Below are 6,000 nucleotides of genomic sequence, written 5' to 3'. Positions count from 1 at the left end.
TGATACAAATGAATGCAACCAGTTGAAGGATGAGATTGAGTTTCTGATATGGAAAGGACATCTGAGGAGATATATATGAGTAGGGGATAATCCCCAACAAGGAGCTAACAGGGGCAATGAGTAGGTATGTGTACGCCAATGCTCGCCTCCTCTACAGCCAGTCCCGGTCGCGGGCACTCTGCTCACCTTTTGCAGTGGACCACACTTAGCTGGTGACAATGGTAAGGCAAGAGATAGGTATGCCAGGACCCTACGTCACGAGCAAGATATCTAAATGTTAATCGTTAAGGAGAGAACTCCCAAAAATGCTCAAATAGGGGAAGATTGTATAACTTTCTCTGAGCTTAAGGTGTAGCATGCCAGGTTCCCCCATATAGATCCCCTGGTCATAGATGTCCAATCGCTAACATGATGGTGAAGAGGGTGTTGGGGGACTCATGAAGCTCATTAAATATACTTTACAAATCGTCATTGAAAAGAATGAAATTATTAGTAAAAGATTTGGAACCATGCAACCAAACCATCTATGGATTCTCTGGCGAAGGGCTCGCCGCAACAAGGTCGATCAGATCCCAGTCACAGCAGGAGCTGCCCCTGCGAACATGATGTTACTCACTACTTCTATAGTAGTTGATTTTCCTTCCGCATATAATGTTGTGATTGGAAGTTCCATCATAGTAGAGCTACGAGCAGTGACATCTATGTGGCATCTAGCCATGAAATTCCTAATAGATGCATGAGTTGGGTATGTGCTCGGAAATCAAAGGGAGGCAAGGGAATGTTATAACTCCTCCATTACGAAGGAAAAGAATTAAAGAGATGGGAGTGAACTCATTGCCTCGAGCAAGACTAACAGATCAGAGAAAATGTTGCAAAGAGTCAGCGAACCGTATACCCAATCTGGGGAGCAAGTCACCAAATAGGGTGTTTCCCAAAGTGAGGATAGAGACATAGATCCTTGATTTGGAGGTTTTGAGGAGGAAGTTAGACTTGTGTAGGATCTTGAGGAGATTCAATTAGAAGCGGAACAACCGACCAGAGTTGTGAAAGTCGGTAAAAACTTAAAACAATGATAAAAAAAGATATGGTTGAATTTTTAAGAGAGAGAGAGAATCAAGAAGTATTTGCTTGGTCGCATAGTGATATGGTGGGAATAGACCTGGCAGTTATTAGCCATGTCCTAAACATCGACAAGAACCACCCACCAGTCCAGCAAAAAAGAAGATTGCTCGAAAAAGACAGGTCCAAAGCGCTAAAAGAGGATGTTGAGAAGCTTAAGAAAAACATATTCATTAGCGTGTCATTTTATCCATCATGGGTCTCCAATCCCGTATTAGTCCCAAAGCTAAATGGAAAATGGAGGACTTGCGTGGATTTTACAGATCTCAATAAAGCTTGTCCGATGGATTATTTTCCACTGCCAAGGATTGACCAACTGGTCGATGCTACATTAGGGCATGATATGTTTTCATTTATGGATGCATACTCTGGCTACAATCAAACAAGTAAGCATCCATTTGTCGAGGAACATACCAACTTTCAAACAGATATTGTGCTATACTGCTACAAAGTAATGCCTTTTGGTTTGAAAAAAGTTGGTGCGACTTACTAATGATTAGTAAATCACATGTTTAAAAAACTAGATCAGCAATAACATGGAAGTATACATTGATGATATGTTGGTCAAGTCAAAAAAGGCTGGTGGGCATGTCAAGGACTTACAGGAATGCTTCAACATCTTAAAAAAAAATACCAAATGAAGCTTAATCCTCTCAAGTGTTCTTTTGGAGTCGGATGAGGAAAGTTTTAAGGGTTCATAGTGAACTCACGAGGAATAGAAGCTAACCCAAAGAAGATTCAAGCATTGATCGACATGAAATTTCCCACTAAGATTAAAGATGTACAAAGTCTAACAGAAAGAATTGTTGCCCTAAGCAGATTTATCTCAAAATCTATCGACAAATGTGTCCCATTTTTCAATCTGCTCAGGGGAAACAAGTAGTATAAATTGACAGAAGAGTGCGAGCAGGCCTTTCAAGCACTCAAGAAGCATATGGCTCAACCTCATGTTCTATCCTAACCAGTCAAAGGAGAAACTTTGTGTTATGATTGGTTAAATATAAATGATATGTGTTAAAATACAATCAAGGTATAAACAATTAGTATAATTCGCATAATGAAGATGTAAAATTTGAGCTTCAATTGTAGGCACTTATAAAATGCAAATTTGGGTCCAAAGTGATACATGAGAGTATCTAAGGGTTCCCAAAAAGTTTGGTGGCATTTAGAGCATTTTTGGGACCTTTGGAAGTGTCCAAAGTAATAGAGGGTGGCAATACGTTGCCACCCAAGAGGCGAGACATCGCCTGAAACCTTGGGTTTCAATAAACCCTAACAGGTGACGCATCGCATGCATGCAGGTGACGGGTCGCCTACTGTATTACATGAAATATCATAAATTATCATAATTACTTGTTTTTCAAGTCTAATCCTATTGGTTAGACATAATGACGATGCCTACTCTAATAAGGGTAAAATATAGTGTTTTGGAAGACTTGATCACTCTCTCCAATCTCTCTCTACCCTCTCTCTCTTTAGCTCAAAGAATCTTTGGTTTTCTCCAAGAACTCTACAAGAAAGTGCTTGACATTGACAGTTGAAGGATTGTTCAATCTCAATCCTCATTTCCTCAAGAAAAGGCCTCAAGCATCAATGGTAGCTGGGAAATAGAGAATTAGGACAATGTTTTGCAATGTGTATAAGCCTTGGTTTGTGCTTGGTTTGCTCAAAGGATTTTCTAAAAGTGGTGGTCTTGCCTAGGGTTTTTGAAGCTTCATCAAAGTTGAAGAACACCATTGTTCTACTTGGGTTTTCATTTTCTTTCTCAATCTTTTTTAAGTCTCTGTCAATCAAAATTTTGTGTAGATTCTATTTCTTGAGGTGGTGTTATCTCACTCTCCCTTAACACTTTGTACATCTACCTAGCAATAACAAAATATGCTACTAGTGCTGTTTTGACCAGAAAAGAAAATAGTATCCAAAAAGCAATATATTATATAAGTAAAAGGCTAGTAGGAGAAGAATCACGATATCCATCTATTGAGAATTGAGTTTATTGCTTGGTATTGGCATCACGAAAGTTGCGACCATATTTTCAAGCTCACCTCATAATAGTTTACATCGACCAACCGTTATGGCAAGTCTTACAAAAACTAGAAGCTACTGGTCGACTATTAAAATGGGTTGTGGAGTTAGGACAATTCGAAATTGCTTACATACCACAAACAACAATAAAGGGACAAGAATTAGCAGATTTTGTAGCCGAATTCACTAATCTCACTAGAAGAAATTCGACCTTTACCTATCAATATTAATAGTGGGTAATGATAGCTTATTGGTAGGTCAATCCTTTTACCTACATATTTTGACCATTTTTGTATTGGTAGGTAATAGTTAGTCGAGAAAGATACCATTACCTACGATTGACATATTGGTAGGTAAAACTCACGTGGACCCCAGATAACTGACTTGTAGTTGTTTGTCATGGCATCTAATGTTGCAATTGATGTGGCAAGCCTTGTGGCAAATTTTTAGTGAAACACGTGGCACTCATTTATTGGACCAGTTCGAATTGAGTGATTGGGTTACATGTCACGTTTTATTGCTTATGTGGCACTAAATGATTGGTCGACGTGGAATGTTCTAGTATACCATGTTTACCTGCCCTTATTTATTTGTGAGTATAGATAATATTTCTATGTAGACAATTTTAATGATATATTTAAATTTAATTTTATATAAATTATAAATAAAAATAATTAATTTTAAAAATATGTAACATTGTTTCTCAAATAAAACATTAATAACAGAATAAAATATTCATTGCTAAACAAAGATGAGTGTTAAACTAATAACATTCCATAAAAAAATATCAACGAGTGTACATAATTATCTTTTCAAGTCATTGGAAGCTCAATAATGTAATTTTTCTTGATATTCTCTATTCTTCACTTTGGGATCATTGTGCGAGAGCCTCCTTTTCTCTAACTGAACTTGTGAATGCCGATGACGTCTTTGGGAGGTGGACATTAACGATTGCTAGAGGTGGGGTTCAAGTTGGCTGAAGGACTATATAATTAATTTCAACACAATAAATATCCCCAATTTAATCATCATAAGGATTTCAGAAAATATATGACTTATTATTATGGGTATTTATGGCACTTGATATAAAAACATATATTAAAAACCAATATATGAGCACAACAAGTCCCATAATCACCAACATAAAATAAGTATACATATTCTTGAACATGACTTATTAAGGACATGTATGTGACTTGATATACCAGCATATATATAAAAAAACATGACCACAAGAAGTCACATAATCACCAACATAATAAGCATACTCTTTTTGAACATCATAGGCAAAAAGAAAAATAATTTAAAGCAGGATAGAGGCAAAAGAAAAATCTTTAACAAGACAGAGGAAATTCATTTCCTTGGAAAACGACAACACACAAGACACCAGAAACAAAAAAGGACTTGTTAAAAAAGAAAAAAGACCAGCATAAAACAAAAAATAGAACTAAACACACACAAATTAACATGAACCTAGAAAAAAGTATTCAACTTGCAAACTATTGTGATAAACTTTAAATTGTGAACTTGCAAAAGCCAAAGTCATATGCCAAAGTTCAAAAATTCATAAAGATAGCTTAAGAAACTTGGAATATAAAACTGGACAGATGTAGATTTTGGACATAGCAAACAAAGCAGCTTGATTTCTAATTTAATTTCCAATTGTTTTGTATAAGAATGCAAAAACAAGCAAAATAAATAACAAGTACCTAAAATATTAAAGATACATCTCCTAAGCTTCCCATTGAAATTCAAAATCGCATTCACAAACAATAAACCAGATTTATATACACAAAGTAATGTAAAACTAATTTCTCATAAAAACAAGAAAGCATAAGGAAAACAATATCATATATGACAAATTCTTTGAGCATAAACAAAACCCAAAAACAATAAATCACAATTCAAAGCCTAAGGACGATTAAACAAATGAACCAGAATATAACAATGTAAAACATAAACCAGATTACAATAATGAAACATAACTGAACAACTCTAAACAAAATCACAACTCAATAACAGTGAAACAACTCAAAGCCGAAACACAATAATCATCAAAACAACATTTTCTCAAAGCATAAATCTAACCCATATACTAAATATACATAGCATATAACAATCACAAGGCCTCAGAACAATGGATCACCATTAATCCTTTAGATTAGTTGGGATTTAATAAAAAAATCATAAATTTATTCCTCAAAGCCACCAAGCCAATCTGTCTGAAACTCAATGCCACCAAACCAAACTTCCAAAAGTCTTACAACCACCAACCAAAGTATTCGAAATATCAAAGCCACCAGAAAAATCTCAAAGCCAGGCCAATCCACCCAATTCGAAATAATCAAAGCCTCTAAAGAGACAAAAATCAAACCTTAAACAAAAAATCAGAGACATTACCAATAGTAATCACAAAGGAATTACACAAATTTGAAAATGAAAAATTACCCAAAGAGAGCTGACGAACAATGGTGGCGGCATAGAGAACTCAACAATGATGGAGGCAGCTCAGATAACTCAACAACAATGGCAGTGGCTCAGAGAAGTGAACAACGATGGTGGCGGCTTAGGGGTTCGAAGAAGGATGGTGGCAGCTCAAAGATTCGAAGAAAAATGGCAGTGGCTCAGAGATTGAAGCAAGCGTCGATGATCATGGACAGAGGTTCGAAAATGTCAGTCAACCACGGAGAGAGGTCAGATAATGGGAGAGAGTTGTTGAGAGGGAGTCCGAAAATGGGAGAGATCTGGTGAGAGGGAGTCGAAAATGGGGAAGAGGTTGTGAGTGAGGGAGGTGACAGATGAGAGATTGAGAGTTAGATAAGTGTTAGGGCTAGTTTTTGTTAGGGTTAGATAGAT

Source organism: Humulus lupulus, chromosome 3 (assembly GCF_963169125.1).
Source record: "Humulus lupulus chromosome 3, drHumLupu1.1, whole genome shotgun sequence".
NCBI classification, from domain to species: Eukaryota; Viridiplantae; Streptophyta; class Magnoliopsida; order Rosales; family Cannabaceae; genus Humulus; species Humulus lupulus.
This window is presented reverse-complemented; position numbering follows the sequence as displayed.